Raw genomic sequence first — 18,281 nt, 5'->3', positions numbered from 1 at the left:
TTAAACAAATATCTAATGGTACCAGATTCTGACATTCAGGAAGTTGATGCATTATTCATATCATTATTGCTGTGTATTTACTATTGTCAGTCTCCAGTAAGTTAAAACTTAATTTTCCAAGAAATCATACTTTATCCTAAAATATCTTGTATCATTTCAATCATTCTAATACAAAATGTGTGGGGAAATAGCATGATAAACAGTTTGCTTTACATTCCTTCTCAAAAACAATGAAGGAATACATTACATTCAGAAAGTTTTCTTAGAGAAATAATAGTATTTTGGAGCTGCAAGACGAAACAATGTATCAAAGAAAGACGGCAAATAAAGATCATGCAATTCTCTTATATCTGAGTGTAATGTCTCAGATATTCAGAACATTCAGAACACTTAAAAATAAGAAATTTAAAAATGGAAAACCAGTAATATACCGACAATAAGTTAACTATCTCCCTGGACCAGGAAAGCAAAGCTGTGAGCAAGAGTGAAGTAAAAACACACTAGACTCTAGGTAAAAATAAGATGAGGGACAATGTGGCCAAAGCAAAGCAAAGGAAGCCAAGGGGGTTCCAAGTAGGGCAGACGTCAGGAGACATGGCCATAACTTACAGAACTAGGGTAGGTCTCCTGTATTCATGAAGAGAAGCTGAAGAAAAAGCTACCAACAGCTTCCAAAGGAAAAGCTCATACAAAACAGCTCACAAATAAAGAGAAAATAGCTATAGCCTTTTTTCAAGCAAAAACAGAACTGAAAAAAATCACACTTCCCTACAGGGTCAGCAATTTACCTGCCATAAACAGTGTCTCCCTGTTCAAATCCCTCGCTATCATTGTAAGACTGAATTCTACACTGGAAGTTTAGGAACTGAAAAGAAACAAATGCAAACCACTAGAGAGTAAAAGGTGAGCGCAGAAAAAATGAAATTAAACAAGTTACCCCCTGGAGAGCCCTGCTTTGAAAACTTTCTCCAGTGTTCTTAATTTGCTATAAATAATAAAACTTTCTTCCACTTTTTTTATCTTCTGGTTAAACTTCCTGGCAATGTAGTCACCACAAGGCAAACCCACTCTGTCTGGTGACAGTAATTTGTCCAAGCAGCAATAAAAATGAATATAATAAGCTTTACAGGAACCAAACCTCTTTTCTCTTCTTTATTTGTAGTTTTTTAAAGACAGTATGGAGAGCAGAAAGTCCACAGGATGTGTACAATAACAAACCAATTCAAACACAGCTTCTAGCACTTATTAACTGTATGACTTTAAGGAAGCTAAAACATCTCTGCTAAAGCATTTGCCTAAAAAGGATCAAGCCCTGGATCTGATCCCTAGTGCCACAGAAACTAAACTAATTAATTACCTCTCAAAATGAGGCACACACCAACACTTGCAATAGTCAAATAGTTTTACAAGTGTATCTGACCAATCAACATAAGCATATCTGCATTATCCAAAGAAAATAATGAAATCATTTCTTCTTTAAAAATAAAGTATTACAAAAGCACACAAAGCAGAACTAAAATGTAGGATTTTTATGTATTTTTGCTTAAAAGCTTTATAATTTATATACCATTAATATGATCAACAATTGTAACACAAATTTCCTTCCCATTAAATTATGCAGCACAGTGCAGTCTTTTCTAAATAGATACTCCAAGAAATACATTTTTAAATTATTTCTATTTTTGAAAGAATAAAAATTATAAATTATATAAAGCTAAAAAACTGGGAAGCTGAGGTGAGAGTATTATTATCTATGTTCAAGAGTTTGAAACCAGCATCAGCAACATACCAAGATTCCATTCTCCACTGCCACCAAAAAAAGTGCTGAAGAAAAAAATTTCTGGGTACAGTGGCACATACCTTTAAACCTGGCTACTCAGAAAGCTGCAGCAAGAAAACTGCCAAATTCAAGGCCAGTCTGGGTAGTCTAGTGAGACTGTCTCAATAAAAAAGGGTGAAGATGTAGTTCAGTGGTAGAGCCCTGACCCACTATTAGTAAGGTCCTGAGTCCAATTCCCAGTACAGGAGAAGGAGAAGAGAAAATGAAGAAAGAGGAAGAGCATTATTTCCCCAAGATAAAAAAAAAAAAAAAACCCTAGACTCATAAATATAGAATTGTTCATACTTAGGAAAGTGATTCAGAAACTCAAAGTTGAAAAAAATAAAAAGATTTACTTAGAGATTTGCATTACATTTCAATCTATGAATTCTCACTGTACAAATCAACCAAAAGTAAAGTCTATTGCTTTCGTTTCATTCCACAAAAAAATCTAAATAGCTTATCGAATTATGTATAAAACAGTATAATATGGGGTAGGGGATTTAGTTCAGCGGTATAAGTGCCTGCCTGGCAATTGCGAGGTCATGAGTTCGATCCCCAGTACCACAAAAATAAAATAAAATAAAAACAGTATAATATGTATAAAAGTCTAATAAAATTAAATAAGGTAATAGATCAAGACTATAAAAGTCTAATAAAATTAAATAAGGTAATAGATCAAGACTGAGTAGAAAATTATGATGTACAGGTTACAGTCTCTTGAACTGAATTTCCAAGTGATCATGGCAAAAGGAGAAAGTTATCAGTATCAAGAATTTCATCTTTCCAAGAAGAAATCACAGAGTAAATAAAGATGGACTAGCTTTCACATAAATGGTAACAATATAGTATACAATATGCATAATATTCTTGTAACAAGTATCTATTTCAGAAAGTTATTTTATATATGCTTCTTATACAGTACCGTAGCTCCTGCCTGCTCCTCAGCAGCTTCTCACAGCCCACTCCCTGTCTTATTGACTTCCTACCCTTTTAGCAACATTTCCAAATTTGAGCCAGGTGTGGTGGTCTATGCTTCTAATCCCAGCATTTGGGAGGCTGAGATATAAGGACTGTTGTGAGTTCGAGACCAGCCTGAGCTACAAAGTGAGTTTAAGCCAGCCTGAGTTGCATAGCAAGACCCTGTCTAAAAAAAAGAAAGAAAGAAAAGAAAAAAACTAAGCAGTTTATATTCTAACCTACCTGAAATGTACATACAAACACACATTCATATTCATTCACTCTGTCTCTCTCTCTCCCTCCTTCCCTCCCACTCTCCTGTCTCCTGACATCACCAGGAGTCATAATATATATAGGTGCTTCACAAATGTTCCTGGATTTTTAAAACACGGAAATTGAGCTAATTAAGTAAGTGGTGACTTAGTGAAAGTTGTCTACTGGGAATGGAAATGCAATCCAAAAACTAAGAACTCAGTTTGATTCACAAGCAAATCCTGTAACAATGCAAGGTTACAAACTTGCACCCTTCAAATGGAAAGAACCTCTGCATGTCTTATTTATCTTACAATGCTATAAGCAGTAAGGAATATATAAACTTATCAGGAAAAATTATTACATAAATTTATTAGATAAACTAAAAGATAGGTTTACTTTACTTGAATACATTTACAAAAAAACAGCCCCTTCCATTCTGGAGCCGCTCTAACTAAAAAACAGCTGCCTTTTTTATCTCTCTACTCCTTGTTCCTAATTCTGTATTTTAGAGTTACAAAAAAATTTAACCAGCTCACACTTGTACCTATATCTATAAAGCAGGAATTAACTACTCCAAAAAAAAATTACTGGGAAAACATGAATGAATGAATGAATGAATGAATGAATACGAAATGCTTAGAAAAAGTGCCAGATATATAGTTTCTAAATACAAGTTGTTTAATCTGTAACGGAGATGAAAAATTTTTTAAATCAAGAATCACGTTTTTTGATCACTGAGCAGGGTACGCAAACTCATAGAGTAAGACAAGGTAAACAACCAATTAGTTAAAACATATGCAGGCCAATATGCCTAGCATTAAAAGAAAACAAGGACAGATGAAGAGGCAGCTCTAGCGGGGCATCGTGGCGCACTTCTGTAATCCCAGCACTCGGAAGCTGAGGCAGAAGGCTCACTGCAAGCTCAAGACCAGTCTGGGCTACAAAGTGAACCCAAGGCCAGCCTGAACAACATAGCGAGACCCTTTCTCAAAAAGACCAAAAAAAAAAAAAAAAAAAAGAAGAAGCAGCAGCAGCACCTCTAAGGTAAATTCTCTCCTGTATCCACCCATTTTATCCCGACTTAAGCAATAAATTAACTGAAACAACTCTTGCGAAGAAAATAGGAAACAGCAGAAGTAATGTTTGGGGTTTTTTCTTTTTTCCTCTGGTTGTACTGGGGTTAAACTCAGGACCTTTGCACTGAGCTATATTCCCAGTTGTTCTTTTCATTGATGGTGTTTTTCTGTTTTCTTTGTGGTTTTTATTCATTCATTTGTTTATTGGGGCATAGTCTCACTAAGTTGCCCAGCCTGGGTTAAATTTATGATGTTCTTGTCTCAGTCTGCCAGAGGGCTAGATTTACAGGCATATAACCCCCACACTTAGCTAATTTTTTTTATCATTCCTTCAAAAGCTATGTTATAGAACAACCATTAAAAAATGAAAACTGGGCTGGGGTATAGATTAATGGCAGAAAATTTGGCAAAGCCCTGCACTCAATCCCCAGAACCATGAAGAAAAAAGATATGAGGAAGGAAAAAAATATGCCCAAATTTAACATTTACCATAGCCACCATTTCTTTTTTCCTTTTCTTTCTCTCTCTCTCTCTCTTTTTTTGGTACTGGGAATCAAACTCAGGACCTTGTGCTTGCCAGGTAGGCACTTATGCCACTGAGCTATATCACCAGCCCCACCATTTCTTCTTTTAATGAAATTTTAAAACTTTAAAAATTAAGTTAATCATACTGAAATAAAAAAAATTTGGGAGAACACTCAATGTCTCCCATGAATAGGCCATGTTGGGACATGGGGGACAAACCAAGAACTCAACTAGCCAGTCTTTCTGGTAAGCCATGCAAGCTGTGCAGGTTCTAGGGAGAGAAAAGTCAGATATCACCTCCCATGAGCCTCCAGCACATGGGCTGAGAATCAAACACTATCCATGTGTCCGCTCCCTCATCCCCACTCCAAGCAACCAGATGGATGGTTCAGAGGGCAGGCTGAGTTGATAGCAACTAAGGTACATAAAGCAACTAAATGCTTATATTGTTGGGTTGATATTGCAGGCCTGGGGCCAGAGGTCTGAACATCTCTTGGGAGGATAACAGTATGCAATATGGCAAATATGGGAGATTTCCTTCTACCTTGTCTTTGAAGTCAAATATTGTTTTCACTGTTTTGCTTTGTTGTGATTGTTTTGCTTTATTCAATATTCTGTTCTGATTGGTTTTATTGTGTTTTATTTTTGGTTTGATTTTGCAATACCTGATGGAATGAACAACTACTGTGAAGATAACAAGATAAATTATGATAGCTGTTGTTGTTTTCTTGGTACCCTGTTTTGAAGTTCTGTACTAATTTTGATGCTTTGTTTTAATTGGCTTTGTTCTGTCTTGTTTTGCTGGATTTTATTATACTTAAAATAAAATAAAAAATTAGCCTGTTCTTGTTTCCAAATGTATCTCTTATCTTTGCAAGTCAAAGAAAAATAAAATCATAAATGAGATGAGATACAAATACAGTCATTTAAAAAATTCTGAGCCTCATGTGGTGGCACACACCTGTAATCTCTGTACTTGGGAGGCTGAGGCAAGAGGATCACTGTGAGTTCAAAGTCAGCCTGGACTACAAAGTAAATTCAAGTCCAGTCAAGTGAGACCCTGCGAGAGAGAGAGAGAGAGAGAGAGAGAGAGAGAGAGAGAGAGAGAGAAAGGAAGGAAGGAAGGAAGGAAGGAAGGAGTGGAGGGCAAGGGAGGGGAGAGGAGGGAAGGGTAGATAAAGGGAAGGGAGAAGAGGGAAGAAGAGGGGAGGGGAAGGGAAAGTACTGAGCTAAGAGTGTGGCTCATGCTTGTAATTCCAATATTTGAGAGGTGCTGTGAGGATCACAGTGGAGTTCAAGGCCAGTCTGGGCTAACATAGTAAAATCCTGTCCCTCCCCACTAAAAATATTAAGTATCAGTATGAACACAAAAAATAACCCTCAGTTTTGTCCTGATGTACGTTCTGCCCTGATAATTAGCCTGTCTCCTTATTCTAGGACCAACCTAGAGCTTCAGGTATATAGTACAAACCATTTCTCTCTAAAAGCAAAAGCTGTAACTCTAACTGCACAAAAGTTTCCATGGAGATGAAATTCACCAAAAAGAAACTCTGCCACATACACATCAAACTAACTTATTGGTAATGTGTTCAACTCTTTATAAACTTATCTCTTAAAAGAATGAATATAGAAAAAAAATTTAAACACAACAGTGTGATTCCACAGGGTAACTGCCAGCAAATCTATGTTTACTCTGTGTGTGTCCCTCTGCAAGGAGCCGCCCTTAAAATCCAGTCTCTTCCTGCTCTTTTCTCTCCAGCCACAGTAACCTTTTGTATCTCTCTTTCACTAGCAGCATTCTGCCAAAGACTACAGGAAAAACCTTAATACACAGAACTTGGCTGCCGAGATTTCAGTTTGAGCACTGTAAATTAGTTTACCAACACCTCAGGGATTAGCACACTACGGTTACAAGTCAGACTTCACATTATCCTAAGATTTAATGATTCTTAATGTGGTTTCTGTGTTTCCACATTCATTTCTTCTGTTTGTACAAACAGATATGCAATATATCTGTTATTTCTGAAGAATTAGAAAGTGAAATTCATAAACCATGCTAAAAATAAAACATTAATACTCTTGTAGGAAACAGTAACTACCAAGCAACTTGAAAAATTCACTGCTCAAATTCTTCCAAGTGTAAAAAGGTTATGCGGTATTATTTTCTTTCTTCTAACATTTTCCTAAAGATACATCTCAAGTTTACTCTGCATATGCTTAAGGTACCATTTTTCCAATTCTCATCATATGATCAATCTCAAGTATACCTGAGTTCATTTTCTTTAAATATTTTTCTATTGGGATGACTTATTTGTATGCTCTATGAATCTCACAAATAGTCAACCTTTTGGGCCAATTAATCTCTTGTACAGAAAACAGTAACATACATCATTAGTTACAATTCTATAAATGTCACTCTTTTTCAATTGACTATCATGTTATGTAAGTTGCTTTAAAGAAAAAGAAAGTAATACATTTAATTGGAAGTCTACATGCAACCACAAAATACCACAGACACTCTCTAAGAATTTTTCCATCCTTTTTTGAGTATTGCTTTATCTATAGCAACTGCAATACCTATTTTTAGTATCTAGAAGTGTTTAGTAAATATATCATCATGAAAACTAGCTGACTCTTAAATAAATTCATACTTTTAAAATACTATCTTTTTAAAAAGTGGCAAATTCTTCTAGAGCATAGACACCCATTGACCCAAGGATCTAAATAAGGAAACACCAACATTTGTAAGAGTGATCTGGCACAGAGAACCAAATGAAAATACTGAAAAGAAAACAAAATATACTACCACATTTCTAAAGACACTGTTTTTAAACTGGTAAAACTGATAAAGGAAATAAAATGTTCAAAGTATATGAATTATACATTTTTTTGAGATACTAGTCTTGTCTGTTTGTAACAACAAATAGTCAAAACTGTGGAATTTTTAAAAAGAAATTTATAACCGTGTCATTACCAAAAATTATACACTTCCAATAGAACTAGGAAACCACTATAACCCCAAAGAAAACTTCCACAATAATTGAAAAACTTTTTAATTTTCAGCTCACTTTTAAATGTTTACAAGTGTAATAGTCAAAGGCATACAAGCTATTACATTTTAATGTGTAATGGATTAAACCAGAATATATAAGCTAAAACAAATTTTGATGCTGATTTTTCTCTAAGCCTTGCCAAATCCTGTACAATGGAACTTCAAATTTTACAGCACCAGCAATATGTGGTAGAGCAGAAAAATATACAGAAATGGGTGGGAAAATTTTGAAATTTTAAGGATCTATCATCACTATAGTTCAATCAGTTTTGAAAATTGGCCAATATTAATGTTTTCTAACCTACCAAAGCCACCAAAACATATCATAAAATCTTATCAGGCTCAACATCACCTAGGTAGCAATTTTCTAAAACCTAACCTAACTGTCACAAACCAAAACACCTTAAATGCAAAGTATTCTACAAGACAACTGACAACATTCTTCAAAATACCAATATTATGAAAGATGGGAGGGGCAGTGAAGGAACTGTATTAGCTTTCTGTTACTGAGACCAAATACCTGACACAAATAAATTTATTTTGTTTTATTTTTTGGTACCAGGGATCAAACTCATGACCTCACACTTACCAGGCAAGTGCTTGAGCTACTGAGCTAAATCCTTGGCCACAAATCAATTTAAAGGAGGAAAAGTTTATTGTGGCTTATAAATTCAGTCCATGATTGGCTGGTTCCAAGTCATAAATCTTATGGTAGAGGGAAAGCTGCTCATTTAATGGTAGCCAGGGAGGAAAGCTAAAAGGAAAGAGCAGGATAAGAAAGAGCCCAAGGACAGGGCAGACCTTTCAAAGGTACATGCACATCCTACACCCCTCCACCACAGCCACCAGTAACCTACCTCCCAATAGCCCCTTCATTAATGAATTCATCAGACCAAGGTTCTCACTCTCCTGATCCAATCAGATCTCTAGGCCTGCCCCACCTCTGAACACTGGTGCACTATGGATCAACCCTTCAACATGATTCTTTGGGGGACATTTAATATTTAAACCATATAAGAAATATACCAATGAAAGCAAAAGACATCTCCACCAAATGCAGTGTGTAAACATTAACTAGATCTCTGACTGGGAAAAACAGCTAAAAATATATATTGGAAATAAATGAGAAGATCTGAAGAGAAGCTATATATTGAATGATATGATAGATTTGGGGTATGATAAAAACAGTGTAGTTATTTTGGAAAATATTCTTGCTCTCAGAAGATGCAAAGTGAAATATATAGAAATGAAGTTTTATGAAGGCTACAACTTACTTTCAAATGGTCCAGCATGAAAAAACATGTAACTAAAGTAAATGTGAAAAAATATTAATAACTGGTTAGTAGAAAAGAGATGCATACAATTCTTTGGTATGCTACTCTTCTAATATCCTTTTTGTTTTATTTTGTTTTTTGGTCTTTTTTTTTTTTTTTTTTTTTTTTTTTTTTTTTGAGACAGGGCCTTGCTATATACAGTACAGGCTGGTCTTAAACTCAGGGCAATCCTCCTGCCTCAGTCTCCCAAGTACTGTGAGTACAGATATGAGCTACCATACCCAGCATTCTTCTAACATTTCCACAGATTTGTTTTTTCCAAATAAACAAAAATGTCATTAGGCCAAAAGATATTTCATTTTTCAATTTAACTCAGTGAAAATACTACAAAATACTGTTTACACTGATGAAAAATTCAACTTGTAAGTTTCTTATGGCTTAAAGTAGTAAATGATCTTGATTCTTGTTATATATTTTGAAACCTTTAATTATAAAGAAAATTTTTATAATGTTGATCCTATTACATCAATGTCTATTGTAAGGTTTTAATTATAGCTGGGGGGTTGTTATTGTTGTTGAGTTTGTTTGTTTGTTTGTTTTTGAGACAGGGTCTTGCTATGTATTCCAGGCTACCCTTGAACTCACTATGTAGTCCAGGCTGATCTCGAACTCAGTGCAATTTTACTGCTTCAGCCTCCTACAGGCTAGAATTACAGGCCTATAACTACAGTAGTTATAGCCACAAGTTGTAGCTGTCTTTAAAAGATTCAGGAGACAGTTGAAAATCTAGCAAAAAAGTTAAACAGTTATCCTAACAAAAAAGTCAATGAAGCCATAAAACCATGGCTACTATCTCATTACTTGGGAGGCTGAGGCAAAACCGCTGTTAGCATGGGCCACACAGTAAGATCCTTGTCCCTAAAGACAGAAAGAAGCAAAGAAGGAATGTAAACCTCCAACACTGAGATACCATCTTACTCCAGAAAGAATGGTTATCATCAAGAAATCAAATAATAACAAATACTGGCAAGGATGCAGGGGAAAAGGCACCCTTCTACATTGCTGGTAGGAATGTAAACTAGTACAACCAGTATGGAAATCAGTATGGAGATTCTCAAAAAACTAAAAACAAAAATTCCATCTGACCCAGCTATTCACTTTTTGGTATCTTCCCTAAAGATTTAAAGACATATTACAGCGATACACACACACCAATGTTGATAGCAGCACAATTCATAACAGCAGAATCTTGGGAGCAGCCTGTATGTTCATCAACAGATGAAAGGATAAAGAAAGTGTGGCATTTATGCACAATGGAATGCTACTCTGCCATGATGAAGGATAAACTTGAGGTATCTGTAGGTAAATGGATGCACCTCGTGGCCATGATGTTAACTGAAATAAGTCAAACACACAAGTTTAAAATCACATGGTTTTTCTTGAGACAGCCAAAATATAAAGAGCAAAATAAAAAATAGGAAGTAGGGAGATCTTTTCCAAATGGAAAGGGAAACAAGAAAAAGAGAGAGGGCAGGGAAAAGGGGTAAAAGAGAATAAAAGAAAATGGAAAATAGAGCTTTTGCAAATTGGGAAGGGAAATAAGACCTGAAAGGACCAAGGAGGCTGGGAAGGAAAGGGATGAAAAAATAATAAAGATGTATTGGGTACATGTACAAATTTCCCAATGGTAATATTATATACTCTGAACACGTACTAATAAATGAAACCTATAAAATTGTTAAATTTTTTAAAAGAATGAAAACCTCAATTTTCTTGTATCAGCAGCATTTTTACAGAGCTTAACCAAAGTCAAGAAGACCCACTACTGGGGGTTCCAGGATAACAGAGCGGACAGAGAGCAGCAGCCATGGAGGCTCTCTGAGATTACCAGTTTAGAATCCAGGAGCGGTGCCGTGTGAGGAGTCCTACGCGAGTGGAGATGTACCCTGCCGACCCAGAAACAAACTAAGCTGAGAGAAACCAACTGGAAATGCAATCCTGATGCTATAACAGGAACAGATAAAATCTCAGTGCAGAAGCTGGATCCTGCACTATTGGAAGCCGCGATTTGAATTTCCTGGTGCCAATACTGCATCCCAATTCGCACGGCAGGGAGAGAGACGCACAAAAGCTCTGAGAGCTGGAATCAGCGAACCAAACAGCGTTGAGAGCGGGACTGGCGGGGAACCCTGCATCGACCTGCAGTGAGTGAGAGAAACGGGGACCCTTTCATAGACTAGGAGGCTCTAACAGAGGACATTCTGGGAACGAGCAGACTAGCCGGAACAGGGCCCTGCAGTGACTTTAGTCGCATATTCCCCTCTCAAGCGGGAGTGGTGGGGAGCGCTTGGCGTAGTGACATCGCGGACTAAGATCCAGTAGGCTAGCCCAAATCAGGTCCCTGCGCCTGGCGGTGCACCTAGCACTGAAGCATTCAGTAGGTTGACCTGGAGGGGCGGGCCCAGCAGAGGCTGCCCAGGTCTATGTCTCCCTAATACACTTCAGTGGGCAGGAACACCTAGCCAGCGGATTCAAACAAACTGTAACAGACAAAGAGAAAAAAAAAAAAAAAAAACTGGGCCTCCTACATATGCTTGTATGGAAGAACAAAAAGTATGGGAAGAGGGAGCAACAAGAAAGAGCCCTCAGTCCCCAATCCTGAAAACACTGATCCAGGAAAGATAAATGCAAAAGAGAATGAAGATAGAAAACATGCAATATCAGACACGGCACCAATAGACATAAAGTGATATCTCCAGAGCCTCACAGACGAGTTCAAAAATGAAGTATTTAATGAAATAAAGCAAGAAATAAGTAGAATAGTTAGAGAAATGCTAAGCACTGTCAAAGCAAAAACAGATGGTGGAATGGAAGAACAGAAAAAAAGGGGAGAATTGTTTGATGGAGAAAATAGAGAAAACATAGAATTCGTGAAGCAGGTTCACAGAGATTATCAGGAAACTAAAAACTCTATTGAAAGCTGGCATAACAGCTTGAAAGAAACTAAGGATAGATTATCTGAACTGGAGGACAGATTTGTAATATGGGAGCATGAAATAAAAAACTTCTTTAAAATAACAAGAAAACAAACAGCAATAATACAAAGACTAGAAGATGATAAGAGGATATATAACTTAAAAATTAAGAACATAAAAGACGAAGTAGGGACTCAAACAAATGAACTACAAAAGCTATTCACAGAAATAATCCAGGAGAATTTCCCTAATTTAGCAAAAGGTAAAGATACTCAGATGTATGAGGCATACAGGACCCCAGCTACCTACAACCCAAACAGAGCTACACCCAGGCATATAATAATCAAAATTCCAGAAATTCAATGTAAGAACAGAATATTAAAAGCCATCAGAGACAAGAAACAGATCACTTACAAGGGAACATCCATCAGAATTATAGCAGATTTCTTGGCACAAACCATCAAATCACGAAGAGCGTGGAAGGAAATAATTCAAGCTTTGAAAGATAATAACCTCCAGCCAAGATTGATATATCCTGCACAATTGTCCCTAGAAATTGACGGTAAAACAAGGTGTTTCCAGGATAAAGAGGAACTAGGGGAATTTGAATTTGCAACCACCAATTCAACTCTACAGAGATTATCTGCAGGATATTCTAAAAATGAAAAATACCAAGATTCCAGAAACAGTGGCAGAGCGGCCACAATGAATGGAGCAGAAAGTGAAATGAAGAGGACAAACTGACAACTAATGACAGAAAAAGAGCTCAACAGAAATGAGGCAGACAAGGTTGGATGGTAGGAACAGCCATTTTGGAGAAAACAAGACATCATAATAGGTAGTGCTGTAAGTCCCATCAAGTTTTTGTTCTTCTGTCTCCATCGGTTTTAACCTGTTGTATCTTACTGGATTTTATTATATGTGATAATATAAACAAAAACTTTTATAGACAAGGAGATTATACAGAAACCATTGTTCATTTTCTGTTAGTTGATTCTAAATACCCTGTAATACTGTCATTCTCTTGAACGGTTTTACATTGTCTTGATATGTTTGATGCTACAGTATACGAAGTTATACCCAAAGATTTTAAGGGAAGAGACACTATGGTAACTACTATTATGTCAGGATTATCTTGTGGTGAAACACTATTTTGCTTAAATGGCTATGTTTTGACCTGCACTGTTTTGTTGTTATGCCCTCTTTTTTATCTCAATCTCCTTTTTATAATCTACTTTTTCATTTTTATCCTTTTAATTAAGGGAAAAGTAAATAAAAAATAGCAGGATATATTATAGTAACCCACTTTGATTTCCTATTAACTTGATTTGAAACTCTGTATTGCTCTTACCATCTTGTTTTGACTGATTTTCCTCTATTCTGTTATGCTAGATAGTACCAAGTTTGAAAGTATAGGCAACAACTATGAAGACAATAAGATTCATTGTGACACCCATTCTGGTTGACTATTATCTTCTTTTGAAGTCCTCTAATGTCTCCAATGTTTTGGTTTTATTGGTCTTATTCTTTACTGTTTTGTTCAATTTTATTATAACTAATGATATAGGCAATTCTTTTTAAGATAACAAGAGGCATTCTGGTAACCATTGTTGATCACCTTGTATTTTGTTTTTACATTATGTATTATGTCCATCGTTTTGATTTGACTGACTCTGTCCTGGTATGTCACATTTGCTTTTACTTTCTTCAAAAAAAAAAGTAATAAGAACTGTGGGAGCAATGAAACCCAAGATGTGTAATTGTCATTGTACAAAAGAAAGTTCTCTAAAAGATATAACTGCATATATATTTAAGTGTATAAAATACATAACCACATTACTGAGTTTTGTTGGATCATTGAACAAAACTGTTTGCAGTCTCACTGTTTGAAAGTCCCCTCTATGTGCTTTAATTTTGTAACTTCAACAACCATTTCTAAGATGAAAATATGTAATTAACTAGTGATTTGCTACTGTTTATTTTTCTGAAATTCTGTATAACTCATACCCTTTTTGTTTTTTTCTTCTTTCTCCTTAAATAAAATTAAAAAAAAAACAATGAGTCATACTCAAATTTCCTTAAAACAAAAACAAACAAACAAACAAAAAGGCCCACTATTAATTTACTTCCTAACTTTTCATGGAGAAATGTGATTTGGAATATCTAAAACATGTAAAGATCCCAAATGTTAACCCATCACTCTCCTTCCACTAACAAAACTAACTTACAACACTCACAGAAATAAGGAAAACTAACACAATAAAAATAATAAAGATCATTTTATTTGTCAATAGAGACTAGGAAACATTTTCTTATTCCCTAACTGCATCTGGTTGCCAGAACTAGGGTGAGAAGAAGGTAAAATGGAATGGTCATCATTCCTCTTTCAAGATGGAAGAGAAAAGTCAAGTCAGGTGACTTTTCCAATATCACTAATTTGATTTACTTCAGAGTGAAAATTCCTTCCTTTCGCTTGTGACCATAGGGTACAAACAAGCTAGTACAGTAAATCCCCAACTCAAAAAGAAATCCTATTCCGAGACCATTCATTAACTCAGATTTGTTCCTAAGTCCAACAAAGTAAGTCTTATACACCTTTGACACAAATATACAATGTAAAGCATCAAAAAATCAAATGTGAGTTCCATTTGTATCTGCAAAAGTCCACGACTTGAATGTGCGTAAGTCAGGGACAGTCTACAGGATGTGGTGGCCTATGCCTGTAATCCCACCGACTCAAGAGACTGAGGTAGAATATTGTATTTTCACAGTTAGCCTAGACAGTTTAGCAATACTCAATCTCAAAATAAAATTTAAGTGCTTGGGATGTAGCTTAGTAGTAGTGTGCCTTCATAACATACGTGAAACCCAAGGTTTAATTCCCAGCACAAATGAATGAACAAACAAATGAAAGGGGGGAAGGAGAGAACAAAGAAGGGAAAAAGAAAATAATTTAAGAAAAGACAATTTTAAAATAAAATAATAAGGCCAGGGATTTAGCTCAGTAGCATAAACACCTGCCTGGCAAGTGTGAGGTCATAAGTTCAATCCCCAGAATCAAAAAATAAAATAAACAGGGGCTGGGGATTTAGCTCAGCGGCATAAGCACCTGCCTTGAAGCAGGCAGTTGTGAGTTCGATCCCCAGTACCGATAAATAGGAAGAAGACAAAAAAAAAATAAAATAAACTAATAGTCCTGAGCAAAAACTGAAATTCTTCTCCACAAAAGACCATTTAATTATTAATTCTTCTATACTTTATACTTCTATACTCTCCCTCTCTTTCTTGGTTTCTCTATATAGTCCAGGTAAGCCTTGAATACTTGATCCTCCTGTCTCAGTCTCCTGAGTGTTAAGATAATAGGAGCAGGCCACTTTTGAAGTATATCCTTTCTTTAATCCTCCTTCTCATGTTTCAACTTTTTTTTCAGCAATGAAATCTCTATATACACTCTGTCAGTAAGATACTTTTTTTTAACATTTTGACATCTCTGAAATCAGGTTGCAACTAATCATTGACATGATGTCCTATCTGCTGTTAGTTCACACAGGAATTTGGTTGCTTGAGGAGACAATTACAACTTCTAGATATTTCCACCCACAAATACTTAAGTACTATCTCTGATGGTTGTCTGAAAAATCTTATTTTGATATTTTCTGCTAATAAAAAGGAACTTTTTGTATGAAAACTGGAAGGATGGTATTAATAACATTGAAAAATTTTCTGAGGCAATGGAGCTCTGAAACAAAGTGTCACAAAGTAATATAAAAGACAATACATGGTAGAAAGAACAAGGACATTGATGGTTCTGATCTAAAAGTTACTCAGAAGAATCAGATTCTAAACATAAAGATGTTTTATAAATACTTCAACCAACTTACTATATTTATATATTTTTTATATATGCTCAAGATAAACAAATGAATTTTGAAATATCTCTTCTAATTAATTCTGAACATTCTCTCAAAACATGTATGCAAATGATAGAACACGCTATCACATTGTGACATTTTTCCCTAAAAACAAAACGTCAATTTCTCCTTTTAAAAAAAAGGCATTTTAAAAGATAGGGGGTGGGGAGTCCGTAAAGATAGCGGACAGATAACAACAAGCTACAGAGGCTCCCTGGGATAGTCAACTTAGATTCCAAAAATAATACAGCGTGGGGAGTCCCAAACAGAAGGAGATGGATCCTCCCAACCCAGGAACAAACTAAGCTGAGAGAAACCAATTAAATATACAGTCCTAGTGCTACTATTTGAACAACTAAAGGCTCAGTGCTTCCGCTTTCTGCTTTGAACTCGCGCAGCTGAGACTTACCCATCTACCCAAAAGCCCACCACTTCAACTCACTGGAGATGCACTCACACTGAGGTCAGGGGTCGGTGAGCTAAAAGGACAGCTGAGCTGGCGGGGAACCTGCATCGATCTACAGTGAGTGATGGGGAAAAAAAAGCAATCCACAGAAAATGGGCCTCCAACAGACGACATTCTGGGGCCAGGTGGACTGGCAAGAATAAGGAGCAGCGGTGACTTCAGTCAGCTGTTCCCTTCTCACGTGGAATTGGTGGGCTGTGCTTGACCTGGGTCATACCCCGGGCTGAGACCCAATTGGGTAGCCCAAACCAAGTCCCTATGCCTGGCAGCGCACCCTAATGCAGTGAAGCCCTCAGCAGGTTGACTGACCCAGAGGGGAGGGCCCAGCATACGCTGCTCCTCTTTGTACCTCCACAGTACACTGCAGTGGGCAGGAGCACCTAGTCAGCGCACTTCAGAAAAACTCTAACCAACAAAGAAAGAAACTGAGGCCTCCTATATGCACCGTATGGAAGGAACAAAAATATAAGAAGAGGAAGCAACAAGAAACAGTCCCCAGCCCTCACCCCTGAGAACATTGATCCAGGAAAAATAAAGGCAAAGGAGATTGAGGACAGCAAACATGCAGTTATCAGACATGGCACCAGTGAATATGAAGTGGTATCTTCAGGACCTCACAGATGAGTTCAAAAGTGAAATAGTTAACCAAGTAAAGCAAGATATAAATAGATTAATAAAAGAAATGCTAAGGACCTCTCAAGACATAGATGGAAGAATGGAGGAACACAAAAAAGGGGAGAATTGTTTGATGAAAAATATAAAGAAGACATAGAATACATGAAGCCGGTTCAAACAGATTACCAGGAAATTAAAAACTATTGAAAGCTGGCAAAACTGCTTGAAAGAAACTAAGGATATATTATCCAAACTGGAGGACAAGTTTGCAATGTGGGATCATGAAAGAAAAATTTCTTAAAAATAACAAGGAAACAAGCAGTAACAATACAAAGGCTAGAAAACGACAAGAGGATCTATAACTTAAGAATAAAGAATGTGAATGAAGAAGCTGGGGTACAAACAAAGGAACTACAAAGGCTATTCACAGAAATAATTAAGGAAAACTTCCAAACATAGGAAAAGGAAATGATATTCAGATGTATGAGGCATACAGAACTCCAGCCACCTACAACCAAAACAGGCATATAATAATCAAGATCCCAGATCCAATATAAGAACAGAAAATTAAAAGCTGTCAGAGACAAGAAACAGATTATTTACAAGGGAAGGCCCATCAGAATTACAGCAGACTTCTCAGCACAAACCATCAAATCAAGAAGAGTGTGGAGCAAAGTATTCCAAGCCCTGAAAGAAAATAACCTCCAGCCCAGATTGATGTACCCTGAAAAATTGTCTCTAGAAATTAATGGAGAAACAAGATGCTTCCAAGATAAAGAATAACTGGGGGAATTCACAAGCATCAATCCAACTCTAAAGAGAATACCACAGGACATTCCAAAGAGAGAGAAAAGTACCAAGATTTTAGGAACAGTGGCACAAAAGCTTCAATGAATGGAGCAGAAAGCAAAATGAAGATCACAAACAGACAACTAATGATGGAAAAAGAGCACAACAGAAATGAAGCAGAGGAGGTTGGATATAATTTCTAATATACATGGCCTAGATACACTCAATTAAGGAAAAAAGAGAGAACCGCAGGCAGAATGGATAAAGAGGTAGGGTCCACTGAGATGTTCTTTATAGGAAATATAATTAACCTGAAGAAGGGTATATGGAACAAAAATCAAGTATGAGAAAACAGTACTCTATGTGATAGGGAGCCAGAGACTAATAGGGGCAACTGGACCAGTATTTATGGACAAGTTGAAAAGACAGGCTTTAATAGTAAAGAAATACAACTAGAGATCAAGTCCAGAGGTGAGAAGGTTCGGAACCACTTAGGTAAATAGCAGGTTGCCCCCACAATATAAAACCGAGGGTGTTGGGGAGACCCAAAAATGCACAGTACAC

General features: G+C 36.5%; 1 protein-coding gene across 3 annotated transcripts in view; it reads right to left on the bottom strand.

Annotated features, from left to right (window-relative positions):
* Positions 1–18,281, bottom strand: part of Fchsd2 (FCH and double SH3 domains 2) — a 268,069-nt gene that overhangs the window by 194,877 nt on the left and 54,911 nt on the right. The gene's annotated exons all lie outside the window — the stretch shown is intronic.

Source organism: Cavia porcellus, unplaced genomic scaffold (assembly GCF_034190915.1).
Source record: "Cavia porcellus strain 051 isolate PalLab524CR breed Dunkin Hartley unplaced genomic scaffold, mCavPor4.1 scaffold_9, whole genome shotgun sequence".
Lineage (NCBI taxonomy): Eukaryota > Metazoa > Chordata > Mammalia > Rodentia > Caviidae > Cavia > Cavia porcellus.
The sequence above is the reverse complement of the archived record's forward strand: the minus strand, read 5'-3'. Positions and strand labels throughout refer to the sequence as shown.